This window comes from Astatotilapia calliptera, chromosome 22 (assembly GCF_900246225.1).
Source record: "Astatotilapia calliptera chromosome 22, fAstCal1.2, whole genome shotgun sequence".
NCBI classification, from domain to species: Eukaryota; Metazoa; Chordata; class Actinopteri; order Cichliformes; family Cichlidae; genus Astatotilapia; species Astatotilapia calliptera.
In genome coordinates this window covers 10,152,239-10,174,713 of record NC_039322.1, presented here as the reverse complement: position 1 = coordinate 10,174,713, position 22,475 = coordinate 10,152,239, and the positions used below count along the sequence as shown (strand labels likewise).

The 22,475-nt window shown below is 41.7% G+C and overlaps 3 long non-coding RNA genes and 1 pseudogene across 3 annotated transcripts; 2 read left to right on the top strand and 2 right to left on the bottom strand.

Annotated features, from left to right (window-relative positions):
- The first annotated feature begins 2,068 nt into the window (after nucleotides 1-2,068).
- Nucleotides 2,069-2,464, top strand: LOC113015389 (uncharacterized). Its single transcript, XR_003271097.1, has 2 exons — nucleotides 2,069-2,222; nucleotides 2,299-2,464. It is a non-coding gene; the product is annotated as an uncharacterized LOC113015389 (long non-coding RNA).
- Nucleotides 2,465-4,471: 2,007 nt separating this feature from the next.
- Nucleotides 4,472-22,475, top strand: part of LOC113015383 (class I histocompatibility antigen, F10 alpha chain-like) — a 30,497-nt pseudogene continuing 12,493 nt past the window's right edge.
- Nucleotides 5,744-6,227, bottom strand: LOC113015386 (uncharacterized). The gene is made up of 3 exons (XR_003271095.1): nucleotides 6,057-6,227; nucleotides 5,909-5,976; nucleotides 5,744-5,811 (listed from the first exon to the last, which is right to left on the bottom strand). It is a non-coding gene; the product is annotated as an uncharacterized LOC113015386 (long non-coding RNA).
- LOC113015387 (uncharacterized) lies at nucleotides 19,187-19,569 on the bottom strand. The gene is made up of 3 exons (XR_003271096.1): nucleotides 19,496-19,569; nucleotides 19,348-19,415; nucleotides 19,187-19,254 (listed from the first exon to the last, which is right to left on the bottom strand). It is a non-coding gene; the product is annotated as an uncharacterized LOC113015387 (long non-coding RNA).

Sequence of the window (22,475 nt, the reverse complement as noted above, 5' to 3'; positions counted from 1 at the left end):
TAATTTAAACTACTTTTAAAATGAAATTAGTAAGAATATGATTAAGTACAAATAACTCCAGAAAATATGTGATAACAGCTGTGACACAAATATACATGATTGGTATGTGTCTTTAATCCCTGCGTCACTTTAGGTCTCTAATCACAGATTAGGCGCTACTAGCTCTTTGTTTCTGCCTGAAGCGTTTTACTTTCCAAAATAAATTAGTAAATAAATAAACCTGGGTTCTCTCATTTTGCCTGGTTACTGGTGAGGCGCATCCAGCTTTGAATTCCTATTGGTCAGAGAGGAGTCACAGCACGTGCGGACTCAGAGGCTGTAGTTTCATTTTGTGGCAAAATTAAAACAATAAACGGTTGTATTATTTTTTTCTTCTTATATTGAGAGAATTGAATTGAAAATGAGGACGTTTATGATGCTGCTTCTTTACTGGACAGCGTCTGTGTCTGCAGGTAAGCTTCATAAAAATGAAACTGTTCTTTAGAGATAGTGTTGCTCTCAGGTGGCTCAGGTGTTACTGTAAACAGACTCTCGGCTTCCACATATTCAAGATTCAAAGTTTATTTTTATTTCGCAGTTTGTTTGTTTTTGTTGTTGTTGGTGTTGTTTTTTTACAGAAGTACAAAGGCTTCAACAAAATGTTGCTTCTCATCAGCCTCTACGCTACAATGATCAGTAAAAGAAATAAAATACAGTAATAACAAATCCAAAATAAGGATTGTTAGTGCAAAGTCTTCAAGCATCCTGCTGGTTCTGCAGCTGATGCTCTGTCACCTCTTTCCAGATGTTGGAGGGAAAACAGGCCGTGAGAGGGCTGGTTTGGGTCCCTGATGTTTGTAGCTGTTTGCAGAAAGCCTACAAACAGCTACAAACATCAAAACCTAAATGAGTGTTGGTTTACAAATGATTTTTGTTGAAATTAAATTTCTAATTGTAGAAGAAGAAAAATTTAAGCTGCTCATAATGTTTTATGGTGTAAGGTATAGAAGTGTAATATTAGCAAAAAGGGAAAGAAACAGTTGTAATCTGCACAATACTAAAAAAAAAAATAATTTACTGGCAGCCTATGGTCGGGTTAATGCCATAATAAGGACTGTAAATCATTACTGATGCATCATGAAAGTATAACCAAATCAAAATGACCTACAAACAACAGTTTTTACAAAACAATATTGTAGTTACAAAATGTAAGTTTTTAATATAAGATAATCTGAAAAGATAAAACATTGATTCATAAATCTATTTTTGTATTTATAGAGGAGACACTACCCACATAGCAAAATTGGTGTGGCCTGGATCTGGCCCACACAATGTGCTTACACGTGGCCCACATACCGCAAAGGATGACGGCGCTTTAGTGGCCCAGATCTGGTTCGCCAGAGGTGGCCCACACATGGGCCAGCACAAGGCCAGTTGCAGACACACTGGTGGTCCTTTGCTGGCCCAGAAGAGTTTCAATTCTGGCCCCAGATGTCAGCCTAATGTGTACCTTAATTAAGCCATGTAATAAAAACATGTGCATAACAGTGCAAAAGTAACATGACAAAACTCTGTTCAGACAGTGAATGAACAGATTCTTATACAACGCTTTTCACGTTCCCAGATTATTGAAAGTGGTCTATACAACATCTCACATTCACCCAACCACACGCTTTCTCTAAACTGAGTGCTTCCTAACTACATTCACACTCTTGACACGCAGACTGGAGGAGCCAGGGATAAAACCGCTAACCTTCTGAGCAGTAGGTGACCTGCTCTACCTCCTGAGTTACAGCCACCCACTGGCAAAAATGAGTAAACCGTCACTAGGTTTTGTATAAGTGTACACTACAAACCTGTCAAACCTGCATTTGGAACGTTGGCTACTACAGCAGTATAGTATTGCAACATGGCATTTGGGTCTCCTAACTAAAATATGAAAATAGGAACATAAATAGTGCCATCATTGCCAGACCTGACCCACATCAGGTTGACATACACTTTGCCATGACACCAGTCAGTCAGAAGTGCCAGCTTGATGCCGGATCCGGGCCAGACCTGTTTTCTGTGAGCCTGGGCCACATACACCAAACCACAATCGGGCCAGATGTGGCATGCCATCACATAAACAGTGTCATCTATGCCAGGCTTGGCCCATACCTGGATGACATACATCTTATCATGCCAGAAGTCAGCCAGCAGTGCCGGCTTCACACCAGATCCGGGGCACACCTGCTTGCTATGTGGGTATAGTTTTTTTATTTTGAAAATGTGCTGATTTTTAAAGCTGTTTCTCACTACATTAAATATTTCTTACAGTGACCCACTCTATGAAGTATTTCTACACTTGGGATTGTCACGGTTTGCCAGGGCAAGCCGTGGGGATGTGGGGGAAAGGAGGACAAAGAACAGTGGACTCTTCACTGCAAGTGGTTTGTTTATTTACAGTGCGAAAATGACGATAAATCCCCGTGCTCTCCCTTTACTCCCGTGTCGTGCCTTCTTCCCAAAAAGTCCCTGTTTAGTGCTCTCTGCTCCTGTGTCTCTGCACTCCCCATGCTCACTGCTCTCTCTTGTCCCACACTCCTCCTGAGGAAAACAATATAAAACACTTAATCCCAGCAGACATACACTCACTGACTTTAAAACTAAACTAGAAGACTGATGTGAAGTCTAACACAATAATCCCACATCGGTGGAAGCTCCATCGCTCTCCTAAATAGCTCCCCCGACGAGCCCAGATCAGCAGCAGGTGTGTGGCAAGGACTTCGGGTGTGGCCAGTCCCCTAGCAGGGCCACACCCACCAGGCCTGAAGGTGGCTGTGACTAGGCCACAGAAAACACATGCACACACACACCTGCCTACATACAAATGTGGACAGAGAACAGTAGCAGTGCAGATGAAACACACACCAAATAATAATAATAATAATAATAATAATAATAGCGCACACTGCTCATGGACCCCGAGTCCCCAGAGTCCATGACAGGGATGATTGATGAAGTTCAGATGATTCGTTATGACAGCAGCACCAGCAGAGCTGAACCCAAACAGCAGTGGATGAACGTTGCAGCAGATACACAGCACTGGGAGAGGAACACTGCGTTTTTTCCTCCATTAATAATTTAAAGCAGCGCTTCAACCAAACTGGAGGTTTGTTGATGTTTTTACTGACACATGCTGTTAATGTTTTCTTGTTTGTTTTTGCAGTACATTGAAAATTTGTCATTTAGATCACAGTCCAAACTCTTGTTTAGATGGTATTAACTTGCCTTGACCACAGTGACTTAGTCTTGAACCAAATACTCAATTAGATGGTCAAAGGAAAATTAACCAACAGCAGGTTTGATGATTAAATCATGATGAAAGTATTTCATCCAACTAAACTCCAAATATTTACAGGTTCCTGTTTTTTCTACAATTTCTCAGTTAATCGATTAAACTGTCCATGACAGTTTAATCGATGTTTATGTAATTACTTTAAAAAAAAAAACCTATTGTTTATATTCACATTCACATTATGTCACATTCACATTATGCAGGAATACGATTAAACTGTCGATTAAACTGTCATGGACATTTTAATTGATTGGACTCAAGAGTGTGAGACTTGTTTGTTACCGTTCCTGTTGCCACCGATTTTCAGTCCACTTCAACAATTTCAGCAAATGTGTTTGTTTGTGAGAAGTTGCTAGTAACAAATTTCTCAAAAATACAATTTAAAATGAGTTGTCTCTTTGTTATGACACGATGCGGGTGGACCACGGGAGCAGAACACACAGACATGTTTTGGACACAGTGCAGGGGGTTATACTTACAGTGACACAAACAACACAATTCCGGTGTTCTGGGAATCCATCCTACCTCAAAAAACATCCTACCCAATGTTTCTGCGCAGCCGCCGCGCATGTGCAGAACACCAAACCCAAATTAGCTTCTTTTTCTCTCACCCATCCGCAATACTTCTTAAAAGTTATGGTTAGGGTTATGGTTAAGGGTAGGGTTAGGTTTAGTCACAAGTCACCGTCAAATCATAATACGGGTAGGACGTCAAAGTAGGATGGTTTCTCAGAACACCGGCAATCACTTTTTGGCACAACACCGGGAGGGGACAAGCATCGAATGCGTTTGGAAAGGGAGGGGGGATGAGTGTGTATCAGTGTATGTGTATGCGTTTAAAATTAATACAAATCACTCCACTGAGAAACTTAATAAGATTTTATCCACTGAATAGAAAATAAATTAAATAAATACAGTGTATACCCAGCATAACATGAACTAAACCTGTCATAACATAAAAATTTATAAAGACCAGATGAAAACTTCCCTTCGTGATAAACTGGTTCATATGAGATATTTTACTTTCAGTTTCGTTGATTTCAGTGACGTTTACTCTCAGAGTAAATCCCTTTTGGCTCTGATCGAGGCTAATGGTGATGTTTCTCCTGGTTCTCCATTTTAGCTTTTTCTGGACAAGCAAACGCATAAAGTCTGTTAAAGGTTTGGATGTTTATGGTCACAATGAAGAAGATGAAGAAAGAAGAAAGAAGATGAAAGCCTTCATCTTCTTTCTTCTCCTGGGAATACAGGGGGCAGCGGCAGGTCAGTTTGACTGTTATATTTTTGTCTTTTTCTATGTCAGATTTATGGAATTTGAAAGACAAATGGACGGACTGTTTGCTCCCCAGAAAGTTCCTGTACGCTAAACATTTAGTGGTAATGGATCCTAGTAGAAAATGTCAATGTTTAGAAACAATCGATTATATTATACAGATAATTAAATCGTCTGTTTATCTTTTCAATACCTAATAATAAACATTAAAGTTTAGATGAAGGCAAAGATTAAAACAAGGCGACATATTATGGGCAGAAATCTGTGCCATCAGAAACTGAATTTGAATAAGTTAAATTTGAATTGCTCAGATTGAATCTGAATTGTAACTTGACTAAATGCTTTTGAAAACTGAATTTGAATTAGTCTAATTTGAAATTGAATTTATGGTTTGAAAATGATCATCACTAAATTAAAATTGAATTTTATATTTTGAAAATGAATTGATTTGCTTTGAAACTGCATTTTATCCTTTAAAAATTCAGCTCTTGAATAATTTCAGTTTCACTTCTCACCATTCAATTTCAGTTCTACAATTCAATTTCAGTTCCAAAATTCAGTTTTTTGTGTAGCGTGGCGTAAGCCACCAAGTAACCGCTGTGGGCCTCTACTATGACTGGTACGAACTTCCAGGCCCAAAACTCTCACAGGACCGAGTCCAGAATAAACGGGACCAGAGGGTCAATATCAGTAAAAGATGTTCAAAATTTTATTCATATAACAAGACACCAAAGTTTTAAGAAAAAGAAAAAAAACCTAAAACATCACTACAACAAAAAGAGGTAGTATTGGTGCAACCAGACAGCAACGCGACTATCACCTGAGGGTTTGTTCCTCCTTGGCGGTCCCAGGTGCTCATCACTCTAAAAGAGACAATTCCACCTCAAACATATACAGGCCCAACCGAACACTTATAGCATGCACTAAGTGTTAGCTCAGGCAATAACGGTGGTAATACAAAAGCACTCTTAATAAACCTTAATCACGGCAAACCCACACACAGAGCACCTCTAAAAATCCTCATTCCCCCAAGGTATGAGCCCCACTCAGGGATTGCACGTTGCCCGCTTAGTATTGCACCAACCCAATAAAAATAAACAAAACCCGGGATAAAACAACGAAAATAATTAAAAACGGTGACCCTACTAAAATCAAACAAAAACACAACCACACAGAGAAGGAGGAAAAAACAGTGACAAGTTCACATGTGCAGCCTGCCCTACAGGAGGGAATACAATAGAAGTTAAATTATAATGCATAATAGACTTTTTTCCTTTTTTTTTTTTTTAAATGTCAAATTTATTAAATTAACATACCTCGAGTAGGCAACTGTATTTGCTGCACACCTGATTTGTCTTGGCCTTTTCTTCAACAGAAATCACTACTAAAACATAAATTATAATAAACATCAAATACATTTCAACAAAATTTAAGAAAGGACACTAAAAGACAAACAGCCTGTACCTTGAACCTCATCTAGAGGTTTAAAACCACAGTTTGCGTCGTAGGCAATTAAACTTCTCGGCTCTTCACCTACTCACGCATCCATTACTCACAGCCGCTTGTCAGTGGGAATCATCAGCACCTGTTACTACTCCCTCTTTTATGCCCTCCATTGAGTCCCCTGGGTCCTAAAGCCTTCTCCATTACAATTGCCCTCGTTTTGAAAGGTCACCATCCCGGCGACCACTTACTGCCAGGGCCTAAATACATTTTGGGGCAAACCATTATGGACAGGGGAGCTCTGTGAATCGCCAGTGAGAAAAGCAGCCGTCGAATTTACTGACCGCGGGAGATTAAAGGGGTTAGAATGCTTTCCTGCTGTATTTCTTTTAGGCCGCTCCTGAACTCTTCCCGGGTCCTGCTCTGGAACATTCTCCCTATTATCAATCCCACTTTCCCTTGGCTGTTCTGGAACTATGGTTACAGGGTTCAAGTTGCTTAAGCCTAGACTCCTAGTTTTACCAAGAGGCTCTGAAACCGATACCAAGGGTAGCTGATCTCTGGGTGGGTTTGGAACCATGGCGAGTACAACTCCACCCACCTCACTGTCATCATCTGGTATATCCGATATTAATTTTATTTATTTTTTTTTACTATTCTTTATTTCTACAATATTACTTCACAAAGGTGATTACAGGCATTAATTAACACAGTTTACAAGAGAAAAACAAAACAAAACGAGAAGGAAGAAAGAGAAAAAAAAGGGGGGGGGGGGGGAATTATATATATATAATAAAAGGAGAAAACTCTGTCGGGAGAGAGCAATTAACTAAATTGGTGGTTTCAAGCTTTAAAGAGAAAATTCGGTTTATGAGTATTGACATATTGGACCCACTTATCCCAACACAAATGGAACCCGGCCATCCTGTCATTAACATGAGCTGTTACTTCCTCCATCCTATATATCTCTAACGTAATTTCCCACCATAATGACAAGGTCGGTATGTCTTGCGAGGACCATTTCTTGGTTATACATTTCTTACTTGCAACCAATAAAGCTCTTAACAGACATATGTCATTTTTGGACCAGTTCTGCGGTATACAGCCAAAAAAAATTGTCTTCATATCCTGAGGGAATGTACAGTTAAAAATGCCTTGTAATATACCATGAATGTCTTTCCAGTAAGTCCATAGCGCAGGACAGTCCCACATAATATGGGTGTGATGTGCTCGTTGGTGTCCACAGTTTCTCCAGCACACGGGAGGATTCCCATCATAGTGAGCCTTTTGACATGGAGTGATAAAAAACCTTATCAGAGTTTTCCATCCGAACTCCCTCCAGCTTTTGGAGGAAGTACTCCTCCATTGCCATTCCCACATCAGAGTCCATTCATCTCTAGAAATACACATCCCTCCCTCCTTTTCCCATAGCATCTTCACATAATCTGTTGCGTGTGGAAGCTTATTTATAAAAAAATTGTACCAAAAAGAAATGAGTCTTGTATCAACATCCCCACTGTATGCCGATCTAAATAAAGTTACCAGTTCCACATTAGAATTTGACATCTGACCGATTGTTGTCTTTATATAGTGTCTTATTTGCAAGTATCGATAAAAATCCTGTTTTTCTAGATTGTGTCTCTGTTTCAGCATGTCAAAACTAATAAGATTCCCATCCTTTATCAAACTATCAAATGTAGATAACCCTTTAGCAGGCCAACTTTTGAAACGTGAGTCCACTTTATTCGGGGCAAAGTCAGAATCATATGCATACCATTTGAATAAAGCCAAATCCTGTTCAAGTTTGAATTCTTTCACGACTTTTCTCCATATATTAAGTGTGCACGACACCCAGGGGTTGTGAATCTTGTCAATATATTTTCGAATATTCGAATCCATCAGGAGAGCTTGTATTGGGGAGGAAAACATATTCTCCTCTATAGTCTTCCAGTGTGCTTGGTAGCTTGTATCACACCAATTAACCACCGTCTTCAACTGAGCAGCCCGATAATAATCTTTTAGTGATGGCAATCCCCATCCTCCCACCTTCTTATGTAATTGTAAAGTTTTAAAACAAACCCTCGGCCGCTTCCCCCCCCATATAAACCGCGATATTATTTTATCCCATTCATTGAAACGACTTGGATCAATGGATATTGGTAGTGTTTGGAATAAATATAATATTCTTGGCAAGATGTTCATTTTAATAGATTCAACTCGTGAGTGTAAAGAAAGAAAGGGGATCATGTTCCATCGCCTAATATCACCCACTATTCTCCTTTGTAGAGAACCAAAATTCTCCTCAGATAGTTTAGTTAAATCCTTGGGAATAACAACTCCTAGATATTTCAATGATTGTGCTTGCCAATTCATTGGATATTGAACAACCATGTGAGCTGGGGGGTTATAGTTATAGCTGAGAATTTGAGTTTTAGACATATTAATTTTATATCCAGAGAGTTTCCCAAATTTTTGACACAGATTCATCAGCGAAGGCAAGGAGTTAGTGGGCTGATCTAAATAAATCAATATGTCGTCCGCATAACAAGCGAGCTTGTGTTCCTGTCCTGCAACAGTGATCCCCTTAATGTCTTTATTTTGTCTAATTGATTGTGCCAAGGGTTCTAAGTACAATGCAAACAGGAGCGGGGACCAAGCACAGCCTTGTTTATTTCCTCTCTGCAGAACAAAGCTATTTGAAAGAGAACCATTAACTTTAATTCTTGCGGTGGGGTTAGTGTATAGTGCCCTCACAGTATTAACAATTCCCTTATGTAAGCCGAATTTATCCAAGACTTTATATAAAAAGTCCCAATTTACAGAATCAAAGGCTTTTTCTGCATCAATGCTCATAAGCATGGCTGTACTCTTAGATGTCTGTATCTGATGTATTACATGAAGAGTTCTACGTATATTATCCTGGGTCTGTCGTCGTCTTATAAACCCCGTTTGATCATTGCTAATCAAGTCAGGTAAAAATTCTTCCATTCTCCTGGCCATTATCGAAGTAAACAATCTATAATCTATGTTAAGGACAGAAATAGGTCTATATGAGCCACACTCCATTTTGTCTTTCCCTTCTTTCGGAATAGCCGAAATAATTGCCTCCTTCCAACTCGGTGGAATTTGCGCTGTTTTTAACACCCAGTTAAAAGTAGTAAGTAGTGTAGGGATCAAGTCCTGTTTGAATTTCCGATACCACTCCGCGGTATAACCATCGGAGCCTGGTGACTTATTTGATTTCAGCCTATTGATGGCATTCATAAGTTCAGCTTCCGTCACCTCTGCTATCATCGTTTTATTTTGTTCCTCGTTAAAGCTTGGTAGGCATAAAGGGTTCAGGAAGTTGTCCATTTCGTGTTCAGCCCCCCCTGGGACTCCCGCATATAATGTTTTATAAAATGATTCAAAGGCGTTCTGTATCTTGCAAGGATGAGTCATTATATTCCCCGTCTCTGGGTGTTTGATTTTAGTTACAGTATTCTCCGCTATCTTCTTCTTAAGTTTCCATGCTAAAATTTTCATTGATTGCGATCCTCCATCATAATGTTTCTGTTTCAAATATAACAATTTTCTCTTTATCGTTTGTATACTCTGCGTATTTATTTCATTTCTAATCATTGTTAATTTCTGCAAGGTGCCCGCTGAAGGCTTATGTTTGTGCTCACTTTCTAATTGTTTTTGAATCGCTTGTAAATCTTCCATTTTTTTCTCTCTTGCTTTTTTTGGAAGGAGGCAAAGGCTATAATCTTCCCCCTCATAACAGCTTTTAATGCATCCCATAGTATCGGGGGTAACACCTCCCCATTATCATTAATTTCAAGATAGTCTTTGAGCTCTGCCTTTATTACTTTCCTAAATTCTACATCTTTAAGCAGGGATGAATTCAATCTCCAAATTGAAACTTTGGGGTGTACATTCATATCAATCGTTAGGTACAGCGGTGCATGATCACTTATATCTATCAAGCCCATCTCGCATGTTAAGATTTTATCCCTATCTCTTCCAAACATTAAAAAATAATCTATCCTCGTGTAGAGTGAGTGTGGGGCTGAAAAATGAGAGTAATCCCTCCTTGTAGGAAAGCAATTTCTCCATACATCTATTAAACCCACCTCATCAAACAATGCTGAGATTCTTTTATATAATGTACTCGATCCTGGCTTCTTTCTTTTAGAGCTGTCTAGGTCTGGCTGTAGGCGTATATTCAGATCACCGCCGCAAATTAAAGGGCCTTGAGTTTCTGTCACCATTATGTTAACAATGTACTTAAAAAAAAACTTAGGTCACTTCCTGGTGGGGCGTACACATTCATTAGGGTAACCTGATTACCATCAACTGTTCCCCGTACCAGTATAAATCTCCCATCCTTATCTTTAAGTTCAAATGACTTTTCAAAGTTCAGTGCCCTGGAAATCAAGATTACCACGCCCCGTCTGCGGCCTGATTCATACGCTGAGGAGAACATATTTGTAAAACCCATCCTCCTAAGTTTTTCATGTTCATTATTATTCAAGTGTGTCTCTTGTAAGTATACTATCTGCGCTCGATCTTTCTTCATTAGTCAAGATTCGACTTCGTTTAATGGGATTCGTGAGCCCATTCACATTAAAGGATATAACCTTGATTCCTCTAGTGCTCATTTATCCGAAATAAAATATCCAGACTTAATTAATTTATCAACTGGTAAACTCCCTCTAAAAACCCGAACAATAAACAACCACAATCGTCCAGAATCGGACAAAGAAAAAACAAAACAAGACAAAAAAACAAAAATAATATGTGATTCCAAGGTTGGGGTCAGTCCTAACAGACCCTGGTACGTAAATCCCATAAACAGGGGGAAACCTCCCCTGGCTGGAGGGCAAGGGCCCCTGATAGCTCCTTTAAGGTGCATTTCTCCACAGTCTCTCTAGCAATCTTAATCATCTAATAAGGGAAAAGTATTTGTTATCTCACCCGTTTCGGCAGCACAATATATCTCCATTAATCTCATGTCGTAGAGGGGGAGCACCTTCTAGATAGCTGAAGCTGCTCACAATTGGGACTTTCTCTATGTCCCTCCGAGTCACACCGCTGCGACTTTCCAGTCTTCGCCCACGTCAAATTTGACAGCTGTTCCGTTAAGGTCTGCTTCGGGGCAACTTTAGCGATCTGGAATCTCCTTGTCCGCATGTCCGCGGTTGCTTCCTCCGCCGTCGCATAAAGCACGGTTCCCTCTTGATAGAAGACCCTCAATTTAGCAGGATAGGGAGTCTGGAACCTTATGTTCTGTTGTTTCAGAGCTCTTTTAGCTTCAGCGTAGTCTTTACGTTTTCGCAGAATAGCTGGTGCGTAATCCTGATCAAAGTATATTCACTGGCCGTTCAACAGAACAGTCCTCTTGGCCCACGCTTTACGCAAAACTTCTTCCTTGGTGTTATAACGTGCAAAACAAATCAATATCGAACGTGGGGTTCCTTCTCGGTTCCTCACTGCTCCCAGGGCCCGGTGTGATCTCTCGATACCGAACTCTGTGCCCCTACGGGAGGTCGAGGCATTCCGTCAATACTTTTTCCACAAAAACTGGCATCGAAGGCCCCTCCACTCCTTCGGGGACATTATACAGCCTCAGATTCTTTCGCCGAGCCCGGCTTTCCTGATCCACAATTTTGTTTTCTTGCTCGTTGATAATTTTTAGCATCTTTAGCATCACCTGTTCCGCGTTTTGGACCCGGTCTTCCAACTTTGCAATGCGGGTTTCTGCTTCGGTTATCCTGTTATTGGCTCTGACCAAGTCGGATTTAAATTCTTGGAACTCTCTTCGAAAGTCCCGTAATTCTTCCAGTATCATGGTCAAGCCCGAGCCTTCATCCATGTTGGCCCTAGCATTAACTTCATGTCGAGATGGCGATGCCGCTGCCGTAGGCCCTTCGTTTACACGTTCTTCTGCTGAGCTTTTCTGTTTGTCTCTTTTCCCCATGTTCACCCCGCTTGTAACTCTACTATCTATCAAAAATTGGTAATAATTTTGACACTTCGCGGGGTGAACGAATTATATATGAGAGAGCGCTACTCGTTAGGCTGCCATGCGTTGGGATGACGTCACCGGAAAAACAGCAATTAAAAACATATTAATTGCTGGGGTGACTCAACTACCAGCCCTGGGTCAGCGAGGGGATATTGGTCTGGAGCAGGTGCTACAGTACCCAAGGGTATTACTCTCAACTCTGCCCGATTTAAGTTTTTGTCAGGACCTGCCTGATCTCTAGGGCGTATTTTGTAAACCCTGCCTTCTTTGTCCATACTCTGCACAGCAACATACACCGTAGAATCCCAGGCATCATGGATCTTATGGCGGCCTAAAGGGTGACTTTTCCGATAAACCAAAGTACCTGGGGGGAGAAGGGAAGTCACTGTGGGCTGAAAATGTTTGTTTCTCCTCTCTGCAGCTTGTTGGAGTTGTTCTTTCGCATGCACATAAACTGAGCTTAGACGTTGTTTATGCTCCTCCACCCACTCCTGCGCAGATCTAGACATTGATTCCGACTGGGAAGCCCCCAGTAAGAAGTCAACAGGCAACTGGAGCTTCTGACCGAACATAAGCTCATACGGTGAAAAACCGGTAGACTGATGTTCTGTGGTATTGTAAGCATACAATACCTGTGGCAAGTATTGCGGCCACTTTCTTTTCTTATCAGGAGGGAGTGTGCGCAACAGATCATGGAGTGTTCTGTTAAATCTCTCGCATTGTCCATTGCCTTCAGGGTGATATGGCGTGGTCCTGCTTTTGTCTATGCCATACAGGTGACACAGACGTTTCAGCAAATCTCCCTCAAAGCTCTTTCCTTGATCACTATGGATACGCTTAGGGACCCCATAGATATAAAACCATTTTTCAGTTAATACCCGTGCCACTGTACTTGCCCGTTGATCTACTGTAGGGTATGCTTGAGAGAACTTCGAAAATACGTCAGTGACCACAAGTACATTCTCACGCCCATCACTAGACTTGTCCAAAACACTGAAATCAATGGCAATGACTTCCAGGGGTTTAGCGGCCACCAAACCCCCCCTGAATGTGCGAACCTTTGGTTGTACAGCCTTTGCCAAGACACAACGATCGCACTCCTGACAATATTTCTCAATGTCCAGGCTGGTAGTACGTCCAATGCCTTGATGCCCATGATCATCATGTAAACTTCTCAAGACCTCTATTTGCAAGCACTGGGGTAGCAACAGTTGAAACAAAACTTTGCCATTACCAGGTGTCTGAACTTGACGATACAAGACACCTTCCTTCAACTTGATTCTGGGCCACTGTTGCACCAACTTTTTCACTCCCTTACTTACATTTCCCATTTCCTGCTTGGTAGGCCGCCTCCCACTTTCCCAATACTGTGAGAAAGGGCCAATTACCGGGTCAGCAGCTTGAAGGGATATTAAGTCAGCTTTAGGTCGAGATGGAAATGCACCTATGGCCCTACACGTAGCGGCAACAGCATTTCCCAGCTGCCCTACATCTGTCTGGTCTTGCACTTCCTGTGGGATCTTCAACCCTGGAAGCAGGCCAGATGGACTCTGTGGGTGTAGTTGCCGTGATAACGCATCAGCATTGCGGTTGCTGGGACCTGGCCTGTATTTAATCTCAAAATTAAACACCGCTAGCTCTGAGGCCCATCGCTGCTCTACAGCTCCCAATTTAGCAGTCTGCAAATAACTGAGAGGATTGTTATCTGTGAACACGACAAACTCATTTCCCAACAAGTACTCAACAAGCCCATTTTAGAGCCAAAAATTCCAACTTTCTAGAGCTGTAATTGGACATATTCCTTTCACTAGGTCGCAGGCCCCGGCTAGCAAAAGCAACTGGCCGTCTCTTCCCTTCTTGCTCCTGGGATAGTACTGCCCCTAACCCTGCCTGACTGGCATCTATCTCAAGGACGAAAGGTTTAGCAAAGTCAGCATAAGCCAATACTGGGGCACTAACCAGCAGCCTTTTTAATGTTTGGAATGCATTCTCACATTCCTCACTCCAAAGGTGACCCATTGGCCCACTGGTACCACCTCTACGTTTCTTCTTGGTACCTCCCAGCTCGCCCACCAGCCGGTGAAGCGGGGCAGCATTCTTGGCAAAACCTTCCACAAACCGCCGGTAGTATGAGGCAAATCCCAAAAATGACTGTAGCTCTATACAAGTAGTCGGTCGTGCCCACCCAGCCACTGCACTAATCTTAGAGGGGTCGGTCGCCACCCCAGAAGCCGATATCACATGCCCGAGGTATTGAACCTCTGGCTGGAAAAAGTGACACTTCTCCAGCTTCAACTTTAGATTGTGCTCTTTCAGCCGCGTTAAGACCAAGTCAAGACGCTCCAAATGCTGCTCAAAGGAGGATGAAAACACCACAATATCATCCAGGTACAATAAAAGGGACTGGAAACATTGGTCCCCAAAAATCCGCTCCATTAGCCTCTGAAAGGTGCTAGGGGCATTACAAAGCCCAAATGGCATTCGATTGAATTCAAACAACCCAAAAGGGGTACAGAAAGCAGTCTTGGCTTTGTCCTTCTCGGCCACTGGTACTTGACTATACCCACTTGCAAGGTCCAATGTAGAGAACCACTGTGCTCCCGTCAGGGCATCTAATGACTCCTCAATACGGGGTAAGGGATAAGCATCTTTCCGTGTCTTGGCATTAAGCAAACGGTAATCAACACACAGCCTGATCTCTCCGTTTTTCTTGAAAACCACCACAATTGGGGAAGAATAAGGGCTACTGCTTAAACGCACTACTCCCCGATCCAACAAATCTTTAATATGAGCTTTCACTTGTTCATACTGAGAGGGTGGGAGCCTACGATACCGCTGTCGCACAGGGGCATTGTCCATTAAAGGGATCTCATGTTCCACCAATGTGGTACATCCTAAATCTCCCTCCCCATAACTAAAAACTGAACAATGCTTCTGCAAAAGTGACACTCCTTGTTGGAACTGTTCATTGGACAAAGTAGGCCATGAGAGCTCAGAAACATCAAAGTGCGGATGCGCCTGTACGGTCACTTCATGCATCGTTATCGGCAGCGTGGGGTCATCAGACTCTGCGATAACGACAGGGTTCCCAGATGATGGGGGGTCAACCAGATGCAACTCGCCTAGTTGTGTACAAGGCGGTAACCAAACATCCTCAGTTCCCACATTAACCACCAGAATGTCAACCACACCTTGTTCAACAGAAATGAGGGCCGGAGAAACCAAAATGCCCCCCGGCAAGGGATTACCCGTCGCTATAGGCTCCAGGAGCACAGATGGAAAATTAATATTAGCAGCAGAGGGGCAACTAGTGCGTATCCATTTCAACGACCCAGCAGGGACACAAACAGCTCGACCATAGACTTTTGCTTTACCTAAATACCCGGATGTATTCAGAGCCTCAATGCGCTGACACTTATGAAGTGTCTCTTTCCACGTCTTACTGGCATTTTCAAGGGCAGGGGATTCAAACAGACGAGGGCCGAACTGTTCCGAGAGTAGGTGGTAACAACGGCTAATGATATTCATGCCCAAGAGACCAGGCACACTCTGTGGCTGCTGAACGCTACCATCTCGAGGGTCCTCCACCACTAACACGCCCATTTTTGTCAGGATGCCGCCAAAAACAGTCACATCAAGCTCCATGTAGCCTATATAGGGGATTTTCGACCCATTAGCTGCCCTGAGGCGTAACCATTGGCATTTCTTTAAGTGCCCCACCCCCTGCGGCCTAAAGTGCTTCTCAAAGAAACTCTCTTGAATAGTGGTGACCATGGACCCAGTATCCAAAAGACAGGGAACTATAACACCCCCCATTTCTATTTCCACCACTGGACTATTTCCAATTAAGCGAGAGGGATCTCCCATAACAGCTTCAGCTGAGCCTATAAACCCTGCCTGGCTCTCTGCACCAGAGCATCAGCATGAGACCCACCACTGTTCTTTGTGGCTAGATGTTTTACCCTACAGAACCTGGCAATATGACCAGCCCTACCACACCGATGGCAAATTGGCTTTCCATCTGCCTGGAAACGAAAAGGCCCAGTGGTGGGAGAGATCGAGGGGAGGTCAGTCTGAGACGGCTGTGAGAAATGGACAGACATCTGCTTCATAAGCGTATCCAATTGAGCCTGTTGTTTACGAAGGCACTCTTTTATCTGTAGAATGTCATCATTAGACCCGAGGGTGACTGCATGCATCTCTGCATTAACTCCCTCTACTACCTGGCAATTCGTATCACAGGAATGGGCTCGGGGCCTAGTTTTCCCTCCCTGCCTACCTACATCAGCCCACTTAAGGGCAATACTGCGTAGGGCAAGAAAGGACAGGTCTGGTGTTTGGAGGACCCGCTGTTTCAGCTCTCTACGCAGCATATCATCATGGACATGTTCAGTAAACTGATCTCTTAACAATATATCAGAATTTGGAATACCACCTGGTGTCTTACAGCTTACAATGTCCATTAAAGATTTAAGAGCATGAGAGTAATCTCGCAGAGATTCCCCTTCTCGCTGGGTGTGCTGGAAGAACTGTAGCTGGGCAGCTACATATGACTGAGTGCAGCTATAGTTCTCAACTAAAATATCAAAAATCTTGTCAGGAGTATCTCTGCTGATACACGAATGAAAACAGACCTCAGATTTAGCACTGCCATCAAGATGGTCCATCACAAACTAGAGATGGCACGATACCACTTTTTTATGTCCGATACCGATACCGATATCATAAATTTGGATATCTGCCGATACCGATATGAATCCGATATAGTGTTTTTTAATCAACAAAACTGTTTTTTAAAATATCTTGCTGCATTTTGCAAGTCTGCAAGTTCATACTCAAGTTTAAAACAACAACTACACTAAAGCTATTCTGTTATACCTGTATACAAAAAAAATATTTCATAGTTCAGCAATACTGATCAATCTAATAAACTTAGACCTACACCATCCTCCCTATTCTGGTATTTTAAAGAGTACTTAGCGTAAATATTAAGCAACCTAACTAATAGGGTTCCAACTCCCAGCAACAACAAAAATAAATAAATAAAAAATAGGGAACCACCCCTCACGCGCCACCTCATGATGCTTAATCGACGTAATCAACCTTAATTTGATGCAGTGTGAAAAAAAATGAACAGAAATCAATTATTTTTCAAGAAATATTAAATAGATTCAACATCTTTCTTCAACAAAATTGCAGACTGCACAGATGGTACCTTCCCAAAGGAAAAAGTACTATAGCTTACTAGGGTATATATATTAGACTTAATAGTCACTATATACAGTAATTGACTTCTATTCATTTTACATCAAATTAAAACTTTGTGTGTCAGATAATTATTTATTAAAAGCTAGACATTTTAAATGAGAATAAGAAAGAAAAGTATGTCTTTGTGCCCCCTTTTCCCAGTTAATGCCCTATCGGCCCCCCTGGCTAAACTTTGCTAGATCCCCTGCACAGTTACCAGCGTCAGCTACGTAGAAAAAGATCCTCGAGTAGAAAGTAATATTAAATACATTCTAACAACAGCTGATCAAGCTTAAACGTGCTGCTGTTGTTCAGCCGCTGGTTTTCTCTTTCTGGTGCAAAGTGGGCCAAAAACAAAGATGGACTCGCGACAGAAAAGCCGATCAGCTGATCATTAAGCAGTTTCACGATTGAAGTAGCAGCCGGAGAGCGAGAGGCAGTCGCTCGTTAAGCTTAACGCAGGAATGCTTTACAAACATTCAGAGATGGACTTACACACTTGCTTTACTTCTCTCGGGGATAACTTTGTCGGAGATGAAATGCCAGGTTGCTAGCGAAGCTCCAAATGCTATCCAGACCACAGGTCCCGCATGCCACAGCCGCTCTATCACGTGATGCATACTGCTCCGACATGCTAACGTTCTGAGGTGAGTTACGGCGTGTTGCAAGTTTTGTGAGGTGCTTTCGTGATATTTAATGGATCGGATTACATTTTTTATTTTTCTCCGATATCCGATCCAGTCATTTAGGTCAGTATCGGACCGATACCGATACGTAATATCGGATCGGTCCATCTCTATCACAAACATCACTTGTGCTACTCTTGACATAGGACGAATCTCCAGGCACCTGCGTACTTCTTCAACCCACTGGTCGACCGTCAACAAGTCCACTGACAATTTACCGGTAAACCTTGGGCATTTACGCTCCCGAGGTGCATAAACGTAAAACACATTGGAAGCTTCATTTATTGGATTCATATTTGAGGGCACAGTAGATGGACCTGGCACTGGGTCTGGCACTTGGCCAGTCACAGGAGAGCGTTCCTGTAATTGGTCTCTCAACTGTTCATTTGCTGCTTTTAGCTGTTGCAGCTGCTCCAAGAGGGCCTGTACGTCATCCATAAGGTCGGCGACGGAGGTCTATTATCCCCGCAGCGGTCCAAGCGTTGGCTTCCCCTCCGTAGAAGATGTCACTGTTTTTCCTCCTCTCCTTTAATATTCTTCCTAAAGTAAGCAGGGCCACCCTCAAAATAAAAACCAAACACCGTAACTGATATGACCTAGATCCTGTCGACAACGCCAATTAATGTAGCGTGGCGTAAGCCACCAAGTAACCGCTGTGGGCCTCTACTATGACTGGTACGAACTTCCAGGCCCAAAACTCTCACAGGACCGAGTCCAGAATAAACGGGACCAGAGGGTCAATATCAGTAAAAGATGTTCAAAATTTTATTCATATAACAAGACACCAAAGTTTTAAGAAAAAGAAAAAAAACCTAAAACATCACTACAACAAAAAGAGGTAGTATTGGTGCAACCAGACAGCAACGCGACTATCACCTGAGGGTTTGTTCCTCCTTGGCGGTCCCAGGTGCTCATCACTCTAAAAGAGACAATTCCACCTCAAACATATACAGGCCCAACCGAACACTTATAGCATGCACTAAGTGTTAGCTCAGGCAATAACGGTGGTAATACAAAAGCACTCTTAATAAACCTTAATCACGGCAAACCCACACACAGAGCACCTCTAAAAAATCCTCATTCCCCCAAGGTATGAGCCCCACTCAGGGATTGCACGTTGCCCGCTTAGTATTGCACCAACCCAATAAAAATAAACAAAACCCGGGATAAAACAACGAAAATAATTAAAAACGGTGACCCTGCTAAAATCAAACAAAAACACAACCACACAGAGAAGGAGGAAAAAACAGTGACAAGTTCACATGTGCAGCCTGCCCTACAGGAGGGAATACAATATAAGTTAAATTATAATGCATAATAGACTTTTTTCCTTTTTTTTTTTAATGTCAAATTTATTAAATTAACATACCTCGAGTAGGCAACTGTATTTGCTGCACACCTGATTTGTCTTGGCCTTTTCTTCAACAGAAATCACTACTAAAACATAAATTATAATAAACATCAAATACATTTCAACAAAATTTAAGAAAGGACACTAAAAGACAAACAGCCTGTACCTTGAACCTCATCTAGAGGTTTAAAACCACAGTTTGCGTCGTAGGCAATTAAACTTCTCGGCTCTTCACCTACTCACGCATCAATTACTCACAGCCGCTTGTCAGTGGGAATCATCAGCACCTGTTACTACTCCCTCTTTTATGCCCTCCATTGAGTCCCCTGGGTCCTAAAGCCTTCTCCATTACATTTGGAACTTACATCCGGTTCCGGTTCAAGCGCAGATTAATAGAACTACGTTTTACTAGCGGACCGAAAGTGTTACTGACGGGAATGTACAGCATCTTGAGCTGAATTAAGACTTCAGAAGTCATTCGTCATGTCGAATGACCAGCGGATGAACTCTCAGGTTGGTAATAAATGTATTACATGTATAAGAACAAGCGTCATGTTAACAAATGATAGCCGTAAGGTAACTTTTATGCTTATTGTAGCTGTTAGCTAAAAACGCTAATTTAGCGTAGTTTGCCCTGAATTCAGCTTTGACAAACAAATATGATCGACTGTTCCTAGTAGAATTCCAAAGTTGTCATCTTGGACCCTCTCAGAGTACCCCCTCTGTATGCTTGCAGAGACCCCTACAGTAGGGAAACATGCAAAACAGTGTCCAAACCTTTGTATTTTAGCTTTATTTATGTCTTACACAGCATCCCAACTCTTTAGCTAACTTAATAACTTTAGCTAAAGTGAATAGTTAGTCTAATTCATTAGTGCAGCATTACTGGATCACCTCTGTTTGAAGTGATATAATATGATATACAACTATCACTGAAACAGCAAACTTTGTAAATAAGCAAACAACACTTCTCATTCTCTAAACGTTTGGCCACAGCTGTAGATTACACTATCAGTGCTTGTTCACTCTTGACACTAATTACATTTCAAAATTTACTTTGTGCATTTACAGGTAAACAATATCTAATATTTTATCTAAATGAATGCTTTGTCTTTGAAAAGGGTGAAGAGCCTGAGGCCGGTGACAGTCCAGTTCTACTCTAAGTACATCCTTACAGTGGCTCACAGGACAAGGCCACATTCCTGTCCTGCCAGAAGAGAAGAGAAACTTCAGAGTCTTCATGCAGTTCAGCCACACCTGTCATATTCCATATGACAGGGGCCTCAAACTCCAGTCTTCAAGGGCCAGTGTCATGCAACTTTTCCATGCCCTCGAGGACTGGAGTTTGAGACTCCTGCTGTATAGTGTTCATGCAGTTTTCTACCCCACAGTTACAGCATGTCTGACTGCCTGTTCAGCATATGCAAAAATATATGATGAGTTTAAGCATGTGATGACTAAGGCCTTCCATTATGGTGTTTGTCATCACATGTCACAGACATCTGGATGATCATTTGGAATAAACTAAAAACGTGTTACTTCATCTTTTATCTTTATTATTATTATTGTTCTTATTTTACATTTTTCATTGTTAGGCATTGGGTTTATTTTTAGTAGTCCTTTCCAACTTCTTTCCCTCTTCCATGTTACTGTGTCAGCTTGTCAGCATCTATTTGGGTTTGGAAGTGGAACAGAAAGTAAGGAAATCCAAAGTGCTATTAAAACCAGGAGAGGTTCTTATATTTCAGAAGGAGGGATTAATTCAAAAGAAATGACCTCAATGCCATATTTTATTTAGGAACCCTAGAGAGCACTTTGCAAAATAACACATTCTTATAATTTCACCCTCAGATGAGCCAAGCTACAACTGTCAGGGAAGGTGATGTAGGTACAGAGCATATGAGAGTGGTTAAGTTAATGTCTCTTGTCTAGATGAAGGCACAAAAGGGATCAATAGCGAGGCGTAGACATTCAGTATCTTCAGTCTTCAGTGGACACTCCATTTCTGGCACAAAACACCTGTAAAAGATGGTCGATTTAGGAGGTGACCCGACAACTTCAGCCTGTCAAATATAGTAATGGAGCAGTATGCTTTAAGAAAAAAAATCTAATTAAGCATGCACTCAGTACCCTAAGAATTATTATGGTAGTTAAACACAGTGATAGTTGTATATCATATTATATCACTTTAAACAGAGGTGATCCAGTAATGTTACACTAATGAATTAGACTAACTATTCACTTTAGCTAAAGTTATTAAGTTAGCTAAAGAGTTGGGATGCTGTGTAAGACATAAATAAAGCTAAAATACAAAGGTTTGGACACTGTTTTGCATGTTTCCCTACTGTAGGGGTCTCTGCAAGCATACAGAGGGGGTACTCTGAGAGGGTCCAAGATGACAACTTTGGAATTCTACTAGAAACAGTCGATCATATTTGTTTGTCAAAGCTGAATTCAGGGCAAACTACGCTAAATTAGCATTTTTAGCTAACAGCTACAATAAGCATAAAAGTTACCTTACGGCTATCATTTGTTAACATGACGCTTGTTCTTATACATGTAATACATTTATTACCAACCTGAGAGTTCATCCGCTGGTCATTCGACATGACGAATGACTTCTGAAGTCTTAATTCAGCTCAAGACGCTGTAGATTCCCGTCAGTAGCACTTTCGGTCCGCTAGTAAAACGTAGTTCTATTAATCTGCGCTTGAACCGGAACCGGATGTACAGTGGGGCAAAAAAGTATTTAGTCAGCCACCGATTGTGCAAGTTCCCCCACTTAAAATGATGACAGAGGTCAGTAATTTGCACCAGAGGTACACTTCAACTGTGAGAGACAGAATGTGGAAAAAAAATCCATGAATTCACATGGTAGGATTTGTAAAGAATTTATTCGTAAATCAGGGTGGAAAATAAGTATTTGGTCACCTCAAACAAGGAAAATCTCTGGCTCTCACAGACCTGTAACGTCTTCTGTAAGAAGCTTTTCTGTCCCCCACTCGTTACCTGTATGAATGGCACCTGTTTGAACTCATCATCTGTATAAAAGACACCTGTCCACAGCCTCAAACAGTCAGACTCCAAACTCCGCCATGGCCAAGACCAAAGAGCTTTCGAAGGACACCAGGAAAAGTATTGTAGAC